Genomic DNA, 21004 nt, shown 5'->3' with positions numbered 1-21004 from the left:
GTGAGATCAGTTTACTCAGCAGAGCATGACGCTACAATTGGTTAGTAAGGCCTGCCTGACCAGAATAGTATATTTGGGGTCATGTATTTGATTGCATTTTTAAAACAGTAACAAAACTTAACTGCCATGTTTAAATAGGTCTAGACATATTTAAACAGTGTCAATTTGATAGAAGAATTCTGGAAAATTCAGAGGGGACGCACCAATGTTTTTTTTTCCCTTTGGGTGGATGTGGCATTAAAGAGTTTGAAGACCACTGGTCTAAGTGGACACTATTACACCTGGATCCTCCTGAATTCCTCGCAACAGATGCCAGCAAACCTGGCTGGAGAGCTACTGCGTTGGACTTATCCTGTCGATTCAGGTGGTCTTTCCTAGAGAGTCGGAGGTCATGGAAGTAGATGGAGTTGATGGTAAGCTTCAGGGCTTTGAAGTTTTCCCATCATCATCTGTCTCAGAGAAATGTGCTAGTAAAGACAGAGAATAAGGTAGCGGTCTTTTACATTAACCAGCAGTGAAGCATGCATTCAAAATCCCTCAATGCAATAGCAGAACAATTGGGCTATTGGGCAGAGATCAACCTGTTGCATACGTCGGCAGTACACATCAAGGGCACCGACAATGTGATGGCAGACAGCTGGAGGTTTCCAAATTTGCTGGAGTTGACGTTATCCAGGTCGTTAAATTTGAGAGATATGCCGAGAGTTTGTGAAACCCTTTCTGGATATCTTTTCAAACAAGGACAATGCTCATCTTTGTCGATTCTGATCCAGTTTTCCGGAACAAGGAGCCTAGGTAGTGGACGTATAGGTGATAAAGTGGCTGAGAAGTCTCCTTTATACATTCCCCCCCTTTTTATTGATCCAGATAGTTCTCTTCAAGTCTCAGCAGGGGGGAGGGAACTTGATTCTTGTTGGCCCTGATTGGCCAGAGATGTCATGGTTTCCTCTTCTGAACCCCTGGCTCTTCTACCTCCTTGGGTACTGCTCAAGTGTGTCTCTTCTCAGAACGTCGTCCCTGACCTTCTTGCTCCAACTCACTCTATCGCTTTGGAGGTTGAGAAGTCTGGACTGCTAGCAAAGGGTCTTTCCTCTTCCTTAGTGGAGTTAATTCAGCATTCCAGCAGGCCTTCTACTTCGAAGTCTTACTCAAAGAACTGAAAGTCCTTTCAGACGTGATGTTCTGCTCATGATCTTTTGGCACCTACCTGTAGTTTGTCTGCTATTTTGCATTTTCTTCTGAATGGGTTTCACTTGAATCTCTTTCCACTCTGAAAGCTCATTGGTTTGCGATAAAGGCTTTTAAGGACTTTTCTGAACTTTCATCGATGTTACACTCTTTGGTGTCTAGACTGTTATGATCTTTTGTCAATGGTAAGAACAATGAAAAATCCCTTTTCTCCAACTCAGAATCTTCCTACTCTTTTATAGGCTTTGCAATTTTATCTCTTTGAGGATCTGGATACTGTACAATTAAAGATTGTCTCCTATAAAGTTATTTTCCTATTTGCTATCACCTTGCTGAGAACAATTGGGGAGCTGGGAGCCTTAAAATGCTGTCCTCTCTTCATTTGATACTTTGGAAGATGGGGTAACTTTAAGGCCTAGTCCTACCTTTGCTGCAAAGGTTAAGTCTATTTTTGATAGATCTTAGGAAATAATTCTTCCTTCTTTCATTCCCTCTCCTTCCTCTCCGGAGGAACATTTGTTGAATACACTTGATGTTTAAAGAGCTCTTTTCATTTATGTCACCAGGCCTCTGCAGTTCAGGAAAACCGACTCCTTGTTTGTGACTTTTGGACAGCCTGGAAAAGACAAGAAGGTGACTTTTATGACCCTGAGTAGGTGGATTAAGTTGTCAATTTTTCTGGCTTTGCAAAGCTTTTTAGAAAATCTTCCAGGTCAGGGATGGTCTACGAGAGGAATGGCCACCTCCTGGGTTGAATTCCAGTGAGTAACAATCTAGGAAATTCCTAGGGTGGTTACTTGGGCCTCAGGGCATACATTTGTCAAGCATTATCGCTTAATAAATTTTCTGTTTTGCATTTGAGTACCAATGTTTTGAACTCTGCATTACCCTAAGTCCATCTTGTCCTTGTCACAAACATTACATCCTGCCCACCTTCCCATCAGTCCTTTGGCAAGGGCTTGGCACCAAGGTTGGGTGCATGGCGCTAGCATTTAGGAATCCTCCTGTTCTTTCTTCCTCTTGGAGGGTGACATCACTTTACTTTGTAATGACTGTCACAAGGACGCAATGGACTAAGGCTAATGAAGATTACCAATAAGTAACCAACGCATCACCACTCTTTCTGAATGTGCGTGGCTCATTCTGCAGGACTTGTTCTTTGTATGATTCCTGGATTTTCAGAAGCCCTTTGATGGCAGCACCCCCACACTGAAAATTGTTTCAGCACCACTGGACAAGGGTCAGTTGTCATGCTCATCTGCGGCGTAAATTTGCATTGAAGTAGTCTAACTCCCCAGGTCCTGTCTTTTGCTCAATTTGCCTTTGTGAGTTTTCTCTCAATCACTGTTGATTTCCTTTGATCTTTCTTTCTTCTTTCACTTCACCTTCGCCTTCAGTGTATCTTTCGGCCCTGTTAAGAGACACGCCCCCTTGTAGCCACTTCTATACTTCTGTTACTTAATTATTTTCCTATCCTTTCCCCTGTAACGTTGCTGATCCTAGCTATAGCATGACTATCCAGAATCTGTTCACCTGAGTTATGTTCCTCTTATCCCCACGCATCTAATAATCAGCTCTTGGTCTCCCTCCACCTCTCACGTGACATAGTCTGAGCCAGTGACTCCATCTTGGAGAGACAATCTCTTGCACTTCTGTTGTTCTACTGGCGCTGCCGGCTTGAGCTTTGGTCAGAAGTGGCAAAAGAAGGACTAATGGAAAGTGAACGTGTACTGGAGCAACAGAGTGTATGGATTTACAAGCGTTTGATTAAATGAGAAAAAAAAGAGTTTACTTGAGAGAAAAAATTTATCTTGGCCCTTACGGGGATCGAACCCACGACCTTGGCATTATTAGCACCACGCTCTAACCAACTGAGCTAACATGCCATGAATGGCAGAGTTCTCCTTTTTCCATGACATGCAGATACACAGAAGAGTCGGTCTCACTATCGCAATTCCTTTATACTTTTCTCCTTCCGTCCCCTGTCTGGATTGCAATAACAAGAGCTGTTGAGTGCTGCACGCCAGCCTCAGCGCCTCTTCTTTCAGTCAATGTCACTGTGTGCTGTGATATCTTTGTAACATTGGTTGTTGCCGGAAGAAAAGGAAAGGATGGATAGGATTTCTATTCTTTTACAACAAAACCCAAAATGCATCGGCTTGCTTGCTCATTAAGTTTACAAGCCAGCTGCTTTTGAGATATTCTAATTATATTGGTTATTCGGCGTTGGAGGTAAGAGAGTTGTTTTTAGGTCTGGCCGTTCCTTCTGCTTTAAATTACTCTAGCTCATGTCAACAAAGTAACAACAAAACATAGCCAACGGTTTGTTGCTCAAGCCTTCCCTACTGCACCTTCCCATGTCTCTCCTGCCGACCACAGTGCAGGAAATTTGAGTTTGCATTTGCGCAAAGAGACGTACAACACAAGAAGGCACGCTTTCGTGCGCCGGGCACCACCCGGCCTGTGCATTCCTCACTGCCGTGAGATCAGTTTACTCAGCAGAGCATGACGCTACAATTGGTTAGTAAGGCCTGCCTGACCAGAATAGTATATTTGGGGTCATGTATTTGATTGCATTTTTAAAACAGTAACAAAACTTAACTGCCATGTTTAAATAGGTCTAGACATATTTAAACAGTGTCAATTTGATAGAAGAATTCTGGAAAATTCAGAGGGGACGCACCAATGTTTTTTTTTCCCTTTGGGTGGATGTGGCATTAAAGAGTTTGAAGACCACTGGTCTAAGTGGACACTATTACACCTGGATCCTCCTGAATTCCTCGCAACAGATGCCAGCAAACCTGGCTGGAGAGCTACTGCGTTGGACTTATCCTGTCGATTCAGGTGGTCTTTCCTAGAGAGTCGGAGGTCATGGAAGTAGATGGAGTTGATGGTAAGCTTCAGGGCTTTGAAGTTTTCCCATCATCATCTGTCTCAGAGAAATGTGCTAGTAAAGACAGAGAATAAGGTAGCGGTCTTTTACATTAACCAGCAGTGAAGCATGCATTCAAAATCCCTCAATGCAATAGCAGAACAATTGGGCTATTGGGCAGAGATCAACCTGTTGCATACGTCGGCAGTACACATCAAGGGCACCGACAATGTGATGGCAGACAGCTGGAGGTTTCCAAATTTGCTGGAGTTGACGTTATCCAGGTCGTTAAATTTGAGAGATATGCCGAGAGTTTGTGAAACCCTTTCTGGATATCTTTTCAAACAAGGACAATGCTCATCTTTGTCGATTCTGATCCAGTTTTCCGGAACAAGGAGCCTAGGTAGTGGACGTATAGGTGATAAAGTGGCTGAGAAGTCTCCTTTATACATTCCCCCCCTTTTTATTGATCCAGATAGTTCTCTTCAAGTCTCAGCAGGGGGGAGGGAACTTGATTCTTGTTGGCCCTGATTGGCCAGAGATGTCATGGTTTCCTCTTCTGAACCCCTGGCTCTTCTACCTCCTTGGGTACTGCTCAAGTGTGTCTCTTCTCAGAACGTCGTCCCTGACCTTCTTGCTCCAACTCACTCTATCGCTTTGGAGGTTGAGAAGTCTGGACTGCTAGCAAAGGGTCTTTCCTCTTCCTTAGTGGAGTTAATTCAGCATTCCAGCAGGCCTTCTACTTCGAAGTCTTACTCAAAGAACTGAAAGTCCTTTCAGACGTGATGTTCTGCTCATGATCTTTTGGCACCTACCTGTAGTTTGTCTGCTATTTTGCATTTTCTTCTGAATGGGTTTCACTTGAATCTCTTTCCACTCTGAAAGCTCATTGGTTTGCGATAAAGGCTTTTAAGGACTTTTCTGAACTTTCATCGATGTTACACTCTTTGGTGTCTAGACTGTTATGATCTTTTGTCAATGGTAAGAACAATGAAAAATCCCTTTTCTCCAACTCAGAATCTTCCTACTCTTTTATAGGCTTTGCAATTTTATCTCTTTGAGGATCTGGATACTGTACAATTAAAGATTGTCTCCTATAAAGTTATTTTCCTATTTGCTATCACCTTGCTGAGAACAATTGGGGAGCTGGGAGCCTTAAAATGCTGTCCTCTCTTCATTTGATACTTTGGAAGATGGGGTAACTTTAAGGCCTAGTCCTACCTTTGCTGCAAAGGTTAAGTCTATTTTTGATAGATCTTAGGAAATAATTCTTCCTTCTTTCATTCCCTCTCCTTCCTCTCCGGAGGAACATTTGTTGAATACACTTGATGTTTAAAGAGCTCTTTTCATTTATGTCACCAGGCCTCTGCAGTTCAGGAAAACCGACTCCTTGTTTGTGACTTTTGGACAGCCTGGAAAAGACAAGAAGGTGACTTTTATGACCCTGAGTAGGTGGATTAAGTTGTCAATTTTTCTGGCTTTGCAAAGCTTTTTAGAAAATCTTCCAGGTCAGGGATGGTCTACGAGAGGAATGGCCACCTCCTGGGTTGAATTCCAGTGAGTAACAATCTAGGAAATTCCTAGGGTGGTTACTTGGGCCTCAGGGCATACATTTGTCAAGCATTATCGCTTAATAAATTTTCTGTTTTGCATTTGAGTACCAATGTTTTGAACTCTGCATTACCCTAAGTCCATCTTGTCCTTGTCACAAACATTACATCCTGCCCACCTTCCCATCAGTCCTTTGGCAAGGGCTTGGCACCAAGGTTGGGTGCATGGCGCTAGCATTTAGGAATCCTCCTGTTCTTTCTTCCTCTTGGAGGGTGACATCACTTTACTTTGTAATGACTGTCACAAGGACGCAATGGACTAAGGCTAATGAAGATTACCAATAAGTAACCAACGCATCACCACTCTTTCTGAATGTGCGTGGCTCATTCTGCAGGACTTGTTCTTTGTATGATTCCTGGATTTTCAGAAGCCCTTTGATGGCAGCACCCCCACACTGAAAATTGTTTCAGCACCACTGGACAAGGGTCAGTTGTCATGCTCATCTGCGGCGTAAATTTGCATTGAAGTAGTCTAACTCCCCAGGTCCTGTCTTTTGCTCAATTTGCCTTTGTGAGTTTTCTCTCAATCACTGTTGATTTCCTTTGATCTTTCTTTCTTCTTTCACTTCACCTTCGCCTTCAGTGTATCTTTCGGCCCTGTTAAGAGACACGCCCCCTTGTAGCCACTTCTATACTTCTGTTACTTAATTATTTTCCTATCCTTTCCCCTGTAACGTTGCTGATCCTAGCTATAGCATGACTATCCAGAATCTGTTCACCTGAGTTATGTTCCTCTTATCCCCACGCATCTAATAATCAGCTCTTGGTCTCCCTCCACCTCTCACGTGACATAGTCTGAGCCAGTGACTCCATCTTGGAGAGACAATCTCTTGCACTTCTGTTGTTCTACTGGCGCTGCCGGCTTGAGCTTTGGTCAGAAGTGGCAAAAGAAGGACTAATGGAAAGTGAACGTGTACTGGAGCAACAGAGTGTATGGATTTACAAGCGTTTGATTAAATGAGAAAAAAAAGAGTTTACTTGAGAGAAAAAACTTATCTTGGCCCTTACGGGGATCGAACCCACGACCTTGGCGTTATTAGCACCACGCTCTAACCAACTGAGCTAACCAACCATGAATGACAGAGTTATCCTTTTTCCATGACATGCAGATACACAGAAGAGTCGGTCTCACTATCGCAATTCCTTTATACTTTTCTCCTTCCGTCCCCTCTCTGGATTGCAATAACAAGAGCTGTTGAGTGCTGCACGCCAGCCTCAGCGCCTCTTCTTTCAGTCAATGTCACTGTGTGCTGTGATATCTTTGTAACATTGGTTGTAGCCGGAAGAAAAGGAAAGGATGGATAGGATTTGTATTCTTTTACAACAAAACCCAAAATGCATCGGCTTGCTTGCTCATTAAGTTTACAAGCCAGCTGCTTTTGAGATATTCTAATTATAGTGGTTATTCGGCGTTGGAGGTAAGAGAGTTGTTTTTAGGTCTGGCTGTTCCTTCTGCTTTAAATTACTCTAGCTCATGTCAACAAAGTAACAACAAAACATAGCCAACGGTTTGTTGCTCAAGCCTTCCCCACTGCACCTTCCCATGTCTCTCCTGCCGACCACAGTGCAGGAAATTTGAGTTTGCATTTGCGCAAAGAGACGTACAACACAAGAAGGCGCGCTTTCGTGCGCCGGGCACCACCCGGCCTGTGCATTCCTCACTGCCGTGAGATAAGTTTACTCAGCAGAGCATGACGCTACAATTGGTTAGTAAGGCCTGCCTGACCAGAATAGTACATTTGGGGTCATGTATTTGATTGCATTTTTAAAACAGTAACAGAACTTAACTGCAATGTTTAAATAGGTCTAGACATATTTAAACAGTGTCAATTTGATAGAAGAATTCTGGAAAATTCAGAGGGGAGGCACCAATGTTTTTTTTTCCCTTTGGGTGGATGTGGCATTAAAGAGTTTGAAGACCACTGGTCTAAGTGGACACTATTACACCTGGATCCTCCTGAATTCCTCGCAACAGATGCCAGCAAACCTGGCTGGAGAGCTACTGCGTTGGACTGATCCTGTCGATTCAGGTGGTCTTTCCTAGAGAGTCGGAGGTCATGGAAGTAGATGGAGTTGATGGTAAGCTTCAGGGCTTTGAAGTTTTCCCATCATCATCTGTCTCAGAGAAATGTGCTAGTAAAGACAGAGAATAAGGTAGCGGTCTTTTACATTAACCAGCAGTGAAGCATGCATTCAAAATCCCTCAATGCAATAGCAGAACAATTGGGCTATTGGTCAGAGATCAACCTGTTGCATACGTCGGCAGTACACATCAAGGGCACCGACAATGTGATGGCAGACAGCTGGAGGTTTCCAAATTTGCTGGAGTTGACGTTATCCAGGTCGTTGTTTTGAGAGATATGCCGAGAGTTTGTGAAACCCTTTCTGGATCTCTTTTCAAACAAGGACAATGCTCATCTTTGTCGATTCTGATCCAGGTTTCCGGAACAAGGAGCCTAGGTAGTGGACACATTGGTGATAAAGTGGCTGAGAAGTCTCCTTTATACATTCCCCCCCTTTTTATTGATCCAGATAGTTCTCTTCAAGTCTCAGCAGGGGGGAGGGAACTTGATTCTTGTTGGCCCTGATTGGCCAGAGATGTCATGGTTTCCTCTTCTGAACCCCTGGCTCTTCTACCTCCTTGGGTACTGCTCAAGTGTGTCTCTTCTCAGAACGTCGTCCCTGACCTTCTTGCTCCAACTCACTCTATCGCTTTGGAGGTTGAGAAGTCTGGACTGCTAGCAAAGGGTCTTTCCTCTTCCTTAGTGGAGTTAATTCAGCATTCCAGCAGGCCTTCTACTTCGAAGTCTTACTCAAAGAACTGGAAGTCCTTTCAGACCAGATTTTCTGCTCATGATCTTTTGGCACCTACCTGTAGTTTGTCTGCTATTTTGCATTTTCTTCTGAATGGGTTTCACTTGAATCTCTTTCCACTCTGAAAGCTCATTGGTTTGCGATAAAGGCTTTTAGGGACTTTTCTGAACTTTCATCGATGTTACACTCTTTGGTGTCTAGACTGTTATGATCTTTTGTCAATGGTAAGAACAATGAAAAATCCCTTTTCTCCAACTCAGAATCTTCCTACTCTTTTATAGGCTTTGCAATTTTATCTCTTTGAGGATCTGGATACTGTACAATTAAAGATTGTCTCCTATAAAGTTATTTTCCTATTTGCTATCACCTTGCTGAGAACAATTGGGGAGCTGGGAGCCTTAAAATGCTGTCCTCTCTTCATTTGATACTTTGGAAGATGGGGTAACTTTAAGGCCTAGCCCTACCTTTGCTGCAAAGGTTAAGTCTATTTTTGATAGATCTTAGGAAATAATTCTTCCTTCTTTCATTCCCTCTCCTTCCTCTCCGGAGGAACATTTGTTGAATACACTTGATGTTTAAAGAGCTCTTTCCATTTATGTCACCAGGCCTCTGCAGTTGAGGAAAAAAGACTCCTTGTTTGTGACTTTTGGACAGCCTGGAAAAGACAAGAAGGTGACTTTTATGACTCTGAGTAGGTGGATTAAGTTGTCAATTTTTCTGGCTTTCCAAGGCTTTTTAGAAAATCTTCCAGGTCAGGGATGGTCTACGAGAGGAATGGCCACCTCCTGGGTTGAATTCCAGTGAGTAACAATCTAGGAAATTCCTAGGGTGGTTACTTGGGCCTCAGGGCATACATTTGTCAAGCATTATCGCTTAATACATTTTCTGTTTTGCATTTGAGTACCAATGTTTTGAACTCTGCATTACCCTAAGTCCATCTTGTCCTTGTCACAAACATTACCTCCTGCCCACCTTCCCATCAGTCCTTTGGCAAGGGCTTGGCACCCAGGTTGGGTGCATGGCGCTAGCATTTAAGAATCCTCCTGTTCTTTCTTCCTCTTGGAGGGTGACATCACTTTACTTTGTAATGACTGTCACAAGGACGCAATGGACTAAGGCTAATGAAGATTACCAATAAGTAACCAACGCATCACCACTCTTTCTGAATGTGCGTGGCTCATTCTGCAGGACTTGTTCTTTGTATGATTCCTGGATTTTCAGAAGCCCTTTGATGGCAGCACCCCCACACTGAAAATTGTTTCAGCACCACTGGACAAGGGTCAGTTGTCATGCTCATCTGCGGTGTAAATTTGCATTGAAGTAGTCTAACTCCCCAGGTCCTGTCTTTTGCTCAATTTGCCTTTGTGAGTTTTCTCTCAATCACTGTTGATTTCCTTTGATCTTTCTTTCTTCTTTCACTTCACCTTCGCCTTCAGTGTATCTTTCGGCCCTGTTAAGAGACACGCCCCCTTGTAGCCACTTCTATACTTCTGTCACCTTATTATTTTCCTATCCTTTCCCCTGTAACGTTGCTGATCCTAGCTATAGCATGACTATCCAGAATCTGTTCACCTGAGTTATGTTCCTCTTATCCCCACGCATCTAATAATCAGCTCTTGGTCTCCCTCCACCTCTCACGTGACATAGTCTGAGCCAGTGTCTCCATCTTGGAGAGACAATCTCTTGCACTTCTGTTGTTCTACTGGCGCTGCCGGCTTGAGCTTTGGTCAGAAGTGGCAAAAGAAGGACTAATGGAAAGTGAACGTGTACTGGAGCAACAGAGTGTATGGATTTACAAGCGTTTGATTAAATGAGAAAAAAAGAGTTTACTTGAGAGAAAAAACTTATCTTAGCCCGTACGGGGATCAAACCCGCGACCTTGGCGTTATTAGCACCACACTCTAACCAACTGAGCTAACCGGCCATGAATGACAGATTTATCCTTTTTCCATGACATGCAGATACACAGAAGAGTCGGTCTCACTATCGCAATTCCTTCGTACTTTTCTCCCTCCGTCCCCTGTCTGGATTGCAATAACAAGAGCTGTTGAGTGCTGCACGCCAGCCTCAGTGCCTCTTCTTTCAGTCAATGTCACTGTGTGCTGTGATATCTTTGTAACATTGGTTGTTGCCGGAAGAAAAGGAAAGGATGGATAGGATTTCTATTCTTTTACAACAAAACCCAAAATGCATCGGCTTGCTAGCTCCTTAAGTTTACAAGGCCAGCTGCTTTTGAGATATTCTAATTATAGTGGTTATTCGGCGTTGGAGGTAAGAGAGTTGTTTTTAGGTCTGGCCGTTCCTCCTCTTTTAAATTACTCTAGCTCATGTCAACAAAGTAACAACAAAACATAGCCAACGGTTTGTTGCTCAAGCCTTCCCTACTGCACCTTCCCATGTCTCTCCTGCCGACCACAGTGCAGGAAATTTGAGTTTGCATTTGCGCAAAGAGACGTACAACACAAGAAGGCGCGCTTTCGTGCGCCGGGCACCACCCGGCCTGTGCATTCCTCACTGCCGTGAGATCAGTTTACTCAGCAGAGCATGACGCTGCAATTGGTTAGTAAGGCCTGCCTGACCAGAATAGTATATTTGGGGTCATGTATTTGATTGCATTTTTAAAACAGTAACAGAACTTAACTGCAATGTTTAAATAGGTCTAGACATATTTAAACAGTGTCAATTTGATAGAAGAATTCTGGAAAATTCAGAGGGGAGGCACCAATGTTTTTTTTTCCCTTTGGGTGGATGTGGCATTAAAGAGTTTGAAGACCACTGGTCTAAGTGGACACTAATACACCTGGATCCTCCTGAATTCCTCGCAACAGATGCCAGCAAACCTGGCTGGAGAGCTACTGTGTTGGACTGATTATGTCGATTCAAGTGGTCTTTCCTAGAGAGTCGGAGGTCATGGAAGTAGATGGAGTTGATGGTAAGCTTCAGGGCTTTGAAGTTTTCCCATCATCATCTGTCTCAGAAAAATGTGCTAGTAAAGACAGAGAATAAGGTAGCGGTCTTTTACATTAACCAGCAGTGAAGCATGCATTCAAAATCCCTCAATGCAATAGCAGAACAATTGGGCTATTGGGCAGAGATCAACCTGTTGCATACGTCGGCAGTACACATCAAGGGCACCGACAATGTGATGGCAGACAGCTGGAGGTTTCCAAATTTGCTGGAGTTGACGTTATCCAGGTCGTTGTTTTGAGAGATATGCTGAGAGTTTGTGAAACCCTTTCTGGATCTCTTTTCAAACAAGGACAATGCTCATCTTTGTCGATTCTGATCCAGGCTTCCGGAACAAGGAGCCTAGGTAGTGGACGTATTGGTGATAAAGTGGCTGAGAAGTCTCCTTTATACATTCCCCCCCTTTTTATTGATCCAGATGGTTCTCTTCAAGTCTCAGCAGGGGGGAGGGAACTTGATTCTTGTTGGCCCTGATTGGCCAGAGATGTCATGGTTTCCTCTTCTGAACCCCTGGCTTTTCTACCTCCTTGGGTACTGCTCAAGTGTGTCTCTTCTCAGAACGTCGTCCCTGACCTTCTTGCTCCAACTCACTCTATCGCTTTGGAGGTTGAGAAGTCTGGACTGCTAGCAAAGGGTCTTTCCTCTTCCTTAGTGGAGTTAATTCAGCACTCCAGCAGGCCTTCTACTTCGAAGTCTTACTCAAAGAACTGGAAGTCCTTTCAGACGTGATGTTCTGCTCATGATCTTTTGGCACCTACCTGTAGTTTGTCTGCTATTTTGCATTTTCTTCTGAATGGGTTTCACTTGAATCTCTTTCCACTATGGAAGCTCATTGGTTTGAGATAAAGGCTTTTAGGGACTTTTCTGAACTTTCATTGATGTTACACTCTTTGGTGTCTAGACTGTTATGATCTTTTGTCAATGGTAAGAACAATGAAAAATCCCTTTTCTCCAACTCAGAATCTTCCTACTCTTTTATAGGCTTTGCAATTTTATCTCTTTGAAGGTCTGGATACTGTACAATTAAAGATTGTCTCCTATAAAGTTATTTTCCTATTTGCTCTCGCCTTGCTGAGAACAATTGGGGAGCTGGGAGCCTTAAAATGCTGTCCTCTCTTCATTTGATACTTTGGAAGATGGGGTAACTTTAAGGCCTAGCCCTACCTTTGCTGCAAAGGTTAAGTCTATTTTTGATAGATCTTAGGAAATAATTCTTCCTTCTTTCATTCCCTCTCCTTCCTCTCCGGAGGAACATTTGTTGAATACACTTGATGTTTAAAGAGCTCTTTTCATTTATGTCACCAGGCCTCTGCAGTTCAGGAAAACCGACTCCTTGTTTGTGACTTTTGGACAGCCTGGAAAAGACAAGAAGGTGACTTTTATGACTCTGAGTAGGTGGATTAAGTTGTCAATTATTCTGGCTTTGCAAGGCTTTTTAGAAAATTTTCCAGGCCAGGGATGGTCTACGAGAGGAATGGCCACCTCCTGGGTTGAATTCCAGTGAGTAACAATCTAGGAAATTCCTAGGGTGGTTGCTTGGGCCTCAGGGCATACATTTGTCAAGCATTATCGCTTAATAAATTTTCTGTTTTGCATTTGAGTACCAATGTTTTGAACTCTGCATTACCCTAAGTCCATCTTGTCCTTGTCACAAACATTACATCCTGCCCACCTTCCCATCAGTCCTTTGGCAAGTACTTGGCACCCAGGTTGGGTGCATGGCGCTAGCATTTAAGAATCCTCCTGTTCTTTCTTCCTCTTGGAGGGTGACATCACTTTACTTTGTAATGACTGTCACAAGGACGCAATGGACTAAGGCTAATGAAGATTACCAATAAGTAACCAACGCATCACCACTCTTTCTGAATGTGCGTGGCTCATTCTGCAGGACTTGTTCTTTGTATGATTCCTGGATTTTTCAGAAGCCCTTTGATGGCAGCACCCCCACACTGAAAATTGTTTCAGCACCACTGGACAAGGGTCAGTTGTCATGCTCATCTGCGGCGTAAATTTGCTTGAAGTAGTCTAACTCCCCAGGCACTGTCTTTTGCTCAATTTGCCTTTGTGAGTTTTCTCTCAATCACTGTTGATTTCCTTTGATCTTTCTTTCTTCTTTCACTTCACCTTCGCCTTCAGTGTATCTTTCGGCCCTGTTAAGAGACACGCCCCCTTGTAGCCACTTCTATACTTCTGTCACCTAATTATTTTCCTATCCTTTCCCCTGTAACGTTGCTGATCCTAGCTATAGCATGACTATCCAGAATCTGTTCACCTGAGTTATGTTCCTCTTATCCCCACGCATCTAATAATCAGCTCTTGGTCTCCCTCCACCTCTCACGTGACATAGTCTGAGCCAGTGTCTCCATCTTGGAGAGACAATCTCTTGCACTTCTGTTGTTCTACTGGCGCTGCCGGCTTGAGCTTTGGTCAGAAGTGGCAAATGAAGGACTAATGGAAAGTGAACGTGTACTGGAGCAACAGAGTGTATGGATTTACAAGCGTTTGATTAAATGAGAAAAAAAGAGTTTACCTGAGAGAAAAAACTTAACTTGGCCCGAACGGGGATCGAACCCGCGACCTTGGCGTTATTAGCACCACGCTCTAACCAACTGACCTAACCAGCCATGAACAATAGAGTCATCCTTTTTCCATGACATGCAGATACACAGAAGAGTCGGTCTCACTATCGCAATTCCTTTATACTTTTCTTCTTCCGTCCCCTGTCTGGATTGCAATAACAAGAGCTGTTGAGTGCTGCACGCCAGCCTCAGCGCCTCTTCTTTCAGTCAATGTCACTGTGTGCTGTGATATCTTTGTAACATTGGTTGTTGCCGGAAGAAAAGGAAAGGATGGATAGGATTTGTATTCTTTTACAACAAAACCCAAAATGCATCGGCTTGCTTGCTCATTAAGTTTACAAGCCAGCTGCTTTTGAGATATTCTAATTATAGTGGTTATTCGGCGTTGGAGGTAAGAGAGTTGTTTTTAGGTCTGGCCGTTCCTTCTGCTTTAAATTACTCTAGCTCATGTCAACAAAGTAACAACAAAACATAGCCAACGGTTTGTTGCTCAAGCCTTCCCTACTGCACCTTCCCATGTCTCTCCTGCCGACCACAGTGCAGGAAATTTGAGTTTGCATTTGCGCAAAGAGACGTACAACACAAGAAGGCGCGCTTTCGTGCGCCGGGCACCACCCGGCCTGTGCATTCCTCACTGCCGTGAGATCAGTTTACTCAGCAGAGCATGACGCTGCAATTGGTTAGTAAGGCCTGCCTGACCAGAATAGTATATTTGGGGTCATGTATTTGATTGCATTTTTAAAACAGTAACAGAACTTAACTGCAATGTTTAAATAGGTCTAGACATATTTAAACAGTGTCAATTTGATAGAAGAATTCTGGAAAATTCAGAGGGGAGGCACCAATGTTTTCTTTTCCCTTTGGGTGGATATGGCATTAAAGAGTTTGAAGACCACTGGTCTAAGTGGACACTAATACACCTGGATCCTCCTGAATTCCTCGCAACAGATGCCAGCAAACCTGGCTGGAGAGCTACTGTGTTGGGCTGATCCTGTCGATTCAAGTGGTCTTTCCTAGAGAGTCGGAGGTCATGGAAGTAGATGGAGTTGATGGTAAGCTTCAGGGCTTTGAAGTTTTCCCATCATCATCTGTCTCAGAAAAATTTGCTAGTAAAGACAGAGAATAAGGTAGCGGTCTTTTACATTAACCAGCAGTGAAGCATGCATTCAAAATCCCTCAATGCAATAGCAGAACAATTGGGCTATTGGGCAGAGATCAACCTGTTGCATACGTCGGCAGTACACATCAAGGGCACCGACAATGTGATGGCAGACAGCTGGAGGTTTCCAAATTTGCTGGAGTTGACGTTATCCAGGTCGTTGTTTTGAGAGATATGCCGAGAGTTTGTGAAACCCTTTCTGGATCTCTTTTCAAACAAGGACAATGCTCATCTTTGTCGATTCTGATCAAGGTTTCCGGAACAAGGAGCCTAGGTAGTGGACGTATTGGTGATAAAGTGGCTGAGAAGTCTCCTTTATACATTCCCCCCCTTTTTATTGATCCAGATGGTTCTCTTCAAGTCTCAGCAGGGGGGAGGGAACTTGATTCTTGTTGGCCCTGATTGGCCAGAGATGTCATGGTTTCCTCTTCTGAACCCCTGGCTCTTCTACCTCCTTGGGTACTGCTCAAGTGTGTATCTTCTCAGAACATAGTCCCTGACCTTCTTGCTCCAACTCACTCTATCGCTTTGGAGGTTGAGAAGTCTGGACTGCTAGCAAAGGGTCTTTCCTCTTCCTTAGTGGAGTTAATTCAGCATTCCAGCAGGCCTTCTACTTCGAAGTCTTACTCAAAGAACTGGAAGTCCTTTCAGACGTGAAGTTCTGCTCATGATCTTTTGGCACCTACCTGTAGTTTGTCTGCTATTTTGCATTTTCTTCTGAATGGGTTTCACTTGAATCTCTTTCCACTCTGAAAGCTCATTGGTTTGCGATAAAGGCTTTTAGGGACTTTTCTGAACTTTCATCGATGTTACACTCTTTGGTGTCTAGACTGTTATGATCTTTTGTCAATGGTAAGAACAATGAAAAATCCCTTTTCTCCAACTCAGAATCTTCCTACTCTTTTATAGGTTTTGCAATTTTATCTCTTTGAGGATCTGGATACTGTACAATTAAAGATTGTCTCCTATAAAGTTATTTTCCTATTTGCTATTACCTTGCTGAGAACAATTGGGGAGCTGGGAGCCTTAAAATGCTGTCCTCTCTTCATTTGATACTTTGGAAGATGGGGTAACTTTAAGGCCTAGCCCTACCTTTGCTGCAAAGGTTAAGTCTATTTTTGATAGATCTTAGGAAATAATTCTTCCTTCTTTCATTCCCTCTCCTTCCTCTCCGGAGGAACATTTGTTGAATACACTTGATGTTTAAAGAGCTCTTTTCATTTATGTCACCAGGCCTCTGCAGTTCAGGAAAACTGACTCCTTGTTTGTGACTTTTGGACAGCCTGGAAAAGACAAGAAGGTGACTTTTATGACTCTGAGTAGGTGGATTAAGTTGTAAATTTTTCTGGCTTTGCAAGGCTTTTTAGAAAATCTTCCAGGTCAGGGATGGTCTACGAGAGGAATGGCCACCTCCTGGGTTGAATTCCAGTGAGTAACAATCTAGGAAATTCCTAGGGTGGTTACTTGGGCCTCAGGGCATACATTTGTCAAGCATTATCGCTTAATAAATTTTCTGTTTTGCATTTGAGTACCAATGTTTTGAACTCTGCATTACCCTAAGTCCATCTTGTCCTTGTCACAAACATTACATCCTGCCCACCTTCCCATCAGTCCTTTGGCAAGGACTTGGCACCCAGGTTGGGTGCATGGCGCTAGCATTTAAGAATCCTCCTGTTCTTTCTTCCTCTTGGAGGGTGACATCACTTTACTTTGTAATGACTGTCACAAGGACGCAATGGACTAAGGCTAATGAAGATTACCAATAAGTAAACAACGCATCACCACTCTTTCTGAATGTGCGTGGCTCATTCTGCAGGACTTGTTCTTTGTATGATTCCTGGATTTTCAGAAGCCCTTTGATGGCAGCACCCCCACACTGAAAATTGTTTCAGCACCACTGGACAAGGGTCAGTTGTCATGTTCATCTGCGGCGTAAATTTGCATTGAAGTAGTCTAACTCCCCAGGTCCTTTCTTTTGCTCAATTTGCCTTTGTGAGTTTTCTCTCAATCACTGTTGATTTCCTTTGATCTTTCTTTCTTCTTTCACTTCACCTTCGCCTTCAGTGTATCTTTCGGCCCTGTTAAGAGACACGCCCCCTTGTAGCCACTTCTATACTTCTGTCACCTAATTATTTTCCTATCCTTTCCCCTGTAACGTTGCTGATCCTAGCTATAGCATGACTATCCAGAATCTGTTCACCTGAGTTATGTTCCTCTTATCCCCACGCATCTAATAATCAGCTCTTGGTCTCCCTCCACCTCTCACGTGACATAGTCTGAGCCAGTGTCTCCATCTTGGAGAGACAATCTCTTGCACTTCTGTTGTTCTACTGGCGCTGCCGGCTTGAGCTTTGGTCAGAAGTGGCAAAAGAAGGACTAATGGAAAGTGAACATGTACTGGAGCAACAGAGTGTATGGATTTACAAGCGTTTGATTAAATGAGAAAAAAAGAGTTTACTTGAGAGAAAAAACTTAACTTGGCCCGTACGGGGATCAAACCCGTGACCTTGGCGTTATTAGCACCACGCTCTAACCAACTGAGCTAACCGGCCATGAATGACAGAGTTATCCTTTTTCCATGACATGCAGATACACAGAAGAGTCGGTCTCACTATCGCAATTCCTTCATACTTTTCTCCCTCCGTCCCCTGTCTGGATTGCAATAACAAGAGCTGTTGAGTGCTGCACGCCAGCCTCAGTGCCTCTTCTTTCAGTCAATGTCACTGTGTGCTGTGATATCTTTGTAACATTGGTTGTTGCCGGAAGAAAAGGAAAGGATGGATTGGATTTGTATTCTTTTACAACAAAACCCAAAATGCATCGGCTTGCTTGCTCATTAAGTTTACAAGCCAGCTGCTTTTGAGATATTCTAATTATAGTGGTTATTCGACGTTGGAGGTAAGAGAGTTGTTTTTAGGTCTGGCCGTTCCTTCTGCTTTAAATTACTCTAGCTCATGTCAACAAAGTAACAACAAAACATAGCCAACGGTTTGTTGCTCAAGCCTTCCCTACTGCACCTTCCCATGTCTCTCCTGCCGACCACAGTGCAGGAAATTTGAGTTTGCATTTGCGCAAAGAGACGTACAACACAAGAAGGCACGCTTTCGTGCGCCGGGCACTACCCGGCCTGTGCATTCCTCACTGCCGTGAGATCAGTTTACTCAGCAGAGCATAACGCTACAATTGGTTAGTAAGGCCTGCCTGACCAGAATAGTATATTTGGGGTCATGTATTTGATTGCATTTTTAAAACAGTAACAGAACTTAACTGCAATGTTTAAATAGGTCTAGACATATTTAAACAGTGTCAATTTGATAGAAGAATTCTGGAAAATTCAGAGCGGAGGCACCAATGTTTTTTTTTCCCTTTGGGTGGATGAGGCATTAAAGAGTTTGAAGACCACTGGTCTAAGTGGACACTAATACACCTGGATCCTCCTGAATTCCTTGCAACAGATGCCAGCAAACCTGGCTGGAGAGCTACTGTGTTGGACTGATCCTGTCGATTCAAGTGGTCTTTCCTAGAGAGTCGGAGGTCATGGAAGTAGATGGAGTTGATGGTAAGCTTCAGGGCTTTGAAGTTTTCCCATCATCACCTGTCTCAGAAAAATGTGCTAGTAAAGACAGAGAATAAGGTAGCGGTCTTTTACATTAACCAGCAGTGAAGCATGCATTCAAAATCCTTTAATGCAATAGCAGAACAATTGGGCTATTGGGCAGAGATCAACCTGTTGCATACGTCGGCAGTACACATCAAGGGCACCGACAATGTGATGGCAGACAGCTGGAGGTTTCCAAATTTGCTGGAGTTGACGTTATCCAGGTCGTTGTTTTGAGAGATATGCAGAGAGTTTGTGAAACCCTTTCTGGATCTCTTTTCAAACAAGGACAATGCTCATCTTTGTCGATTCTGATCCAGGTTTCCGGAACAAGGAGCCTAGGTAGTGGACGTATTGGTGATAAAGTGGCTGAGAAGTCTCCTTTATACATTCCCCCCCTTTTTATTGATCCAGATAGTTCTCTTCAAGTCTCAGCAGGGGGGAGGGAACTTGATTCTTGTTGGCCCTGATTGGCCAGAGATGTCATGGTTTCCTCTTCTGAACCCCTGGCTCTTCTACCTCCTTGGGTACTGCTCAAGTGTGTCTCTTCTCAGAACGTCGTCCCTGACCTTCTTGCTCCAACTCACTCTATCGCTTTGGAGGTTGAGAAGTCTGGACTGCTAGCAAAGGGTCTTTCCTCTTCCTTAGTGGAGTTAATTCAGCATTCCAGCAGGCCTTCTACTTCGAAGTCTTACTCAAAGAACTGGAAGTCCTTTCAGACGTGATGTTCTGCTCATGATCTTTTGGCACCTACCTGTAGTTTGTCTGCTATTTTGCATTTTCTTCTGAATGGGTTTCACTTGAATCTCTTTCCACTCTGAAACCTCATTGGTTTGCGATAAAGGCTTTTAGGGACTTTTCTGAACTTTCATCAATGTTACACTCTTTGGTGTCTAGACTGTTATGATCTTTTGTCAATGGTAAGAACAATGAAAAATCCCTTTTCTCCAACTCAGAATCTTCCTACTCTTTTATAGGCTTTGCAATTTTATCTCTTTGAGGATCTGGATACTGTACAATTAAAGATTGTCTCCTATAAAGTTATTTTCCTATTTGCTATCACCTTGCTGAGAACAATTGGGGAGCTGGGAGCCTTAAAATGCTGTCCTCTCTTCATTTGATACTTTGGAAGATGGGGTAACTTTAAGACCTAGCCCTACCTTTGCTGCAAAGGTTAAGTCTATTTTTGATAGATCTTAGGAAATAATTCTTCCTTCTTTCATTCCCTCTCCTTCCTCTCCGGAGGAACATTTGTTGAATACACTTGATGTTTAAAGAGCTCTTTTCATTTATGTCACCAGGCCTCTGCAGTTCAGGAAAACCGACTCCTTGTTTGTGACTTTTGGACAGCCTGGAAAAGACAAGAAGGTGACTTTTATGACTCTGAGTAGGTGGATTAAGTTGTCAATTTTTCTGGCTTTGCAAGGCTTTTTAGAAAATCTTCCAGGTCAGGGATGGTCTACGAGAGGAATGGCCACCTCCTGGGTTGAATTCCAGTGAGTAGCAATCTAGGAAATTCCTAGGATGTTTACTTGAGCCTGAGGGCATACATTTGTCAAGCATTATCGCTTAATAAATTTTCTGTTTTGCATTTGAGTACCAATGTTTTGAACTCTGCATTACCCGAAGTCCATCTTGTCCTTGTCACAAACATTACATCCTGCCCACCTTCCCATCAGTCCTTTGGCAAGGGCTTGGCACCCAGGTTGGGTGCATGGCACTAGCATTTAAGAATCCTCCTGTTCTTTCTTCCTCTTGGAGGGTGACATCACTTTACTTTGTAATGACTGTCACAAGGACGCAATGGACTAAGGCTAATGAAGATTACCAATAAGTAACCAACGCATCACCACTCTTTCTGAATGTGCGTGGCTCATTCTGCAGGACTTGTTCTTTGTATGATTCCTGGATTTTCAGAAGCCCTTTGATGGCAGCACCCCCACACTGAAAATTGTTTCAGCACCACTGGACAAGGGTCAGTTGTCATGCTCATCTGCGGTGTAAATTTGCATTGAAGTAGTCTAACTCCCCAGGTCCTGTCTTTTGCTCAATTTGCCTTTGTGAGTTTTCTCTCAATCACTGTTGATTTCCTTTGATCTTTCTTTCTTCTTTCACTTCACCTTCGCCTTCAGTGTATCTTTCGGCCCTGTTAAGAGACACGCCCCCTTGTAGCCACTTCTATACTTCTGTCACCTAATTATTTTCCTATCCTTTCCC

At 43.4% G+C, this 21004-nt stretch overlaps 2 non-coding genes across 2 annotated transcripts; both read right to left on the bottom strand.

Annotated features, from left to right (window-relative positions):
* Positions 1 to 10334: 10334 nt before the first annotated feature.
* TRNAI-AAU (transfer RNA isoleucine (anticodon AAU)) lies at positions 10335 to 10408 on the bottom strand. The gene has a single exon. It is a non-coding gene; the product is annotated as a tRNA-Ile (tRNA).
* A 7259-nt stretch (positions 10409 to 17667) lies between these two features.
* On the bottom strand, positions 17668 to 17741 carry TRNAI-AAU (transfer RNA isoleucine (anticodon AAU)). Its single transcript has one exon. It is a non-coding gene; the product is annotated as a tRNA-Ile (tRNA).
* Positions 17742 to 21004: the final 3263 nt, after the last annotated feature.

Source organism: Pleurodeles waltl, chromosome 12, assembly GCF_031143425.1.
Source record: "Pleurodeles waltl isolate 20211129_DDA chromosome 12, aPleWal1.hap1.20221129, whole genome shotgun sequence".
NCBI lineage: Eukaryota > Metazoa > Chordata > Amphibia > Caudata > Salamandridae > Pleurodeles > Pleurodeles waltl.
The sequence above is the reverse complement of the archived record's forward strand: the minus strand, read 5'-3'. Positions and strand labels throughout refer to the sequence as shown.